Consider the following 719-nt stretch of genomic DNA (forward strand, 5'->3'; position numbering starts at 1 on the left):
GGGTCACACTCGGGGTCACACCCCGGGGGAGGCGGGGTCCAGGGTCAGGTCTCCAGGAGAGGCGGGTCCCGGGTCACACACTCCGGGTCACATCCCTGGGAAGGCGAGGTCCGGGATCACGTCCTCGGGTGAGGTCGGGTTTCGGGTCACATCCACAGAGGTCGGGGTCCAGGGCCATGACGCGGGGGAGGGGGCGTGCCGGGGTCACGTTCCCGTCACCTCCGGGGTGAAGGGGTCTGTGGTCAGTCCCCGGGCGGGCTGGTCTCGGGTCATGCCCCGGCGGGACCAGCCTCTCCTCCTATGACTCCGCGATCCTCAGCCCCCCAGGAATGAGAAGTGTTCTGAGGATGCACATTTTGAAAGAACTTTCTGACACCTCTTCCCGATTGTTATAAGACATTAAAAATAAAATCAATCGTTTATTTATAAAGGATTAAGTAAAATTATCACTTAAATATATACCTCCCTGACCTAGGGCAGCCTTAGAATCCCCTCCTGGCTCTGATGACAGCACCTTGGTGAATTACGGTTTTACATTTAAATTTTTAAATTGTGATTGTTAACCCTTAAAAATAAAAGTCCGCTTTTTTTACCAACAAAAAATATGGGTTTATTCACTGGAATAGCAGAAAGGAGAGGAATGCTATTTTATGGAGAAAGAGGAAATTGGGAGGAGTTGTTGTGAATGACCGTCTATCAGAGGAAAGCAGGATAAGCCA

Source organism: Phoca vitulina, unplaced genomic scaffold (genome assembly GCF_004348235.1).
Source record: "Phoca vitulina isolate PV1807 unplaced genomic scaffold, GSC_HSeal_1.0 scaffold44, whole genome shotgun sequence".
In the NCBI taxonomy this organism is placed as follows: domain Eukaryota; kingdom Metazoa; phylum Chordata; class Mammalia; order Carnivora; family Phocidae; genus Phoca; species Phoca vitulina.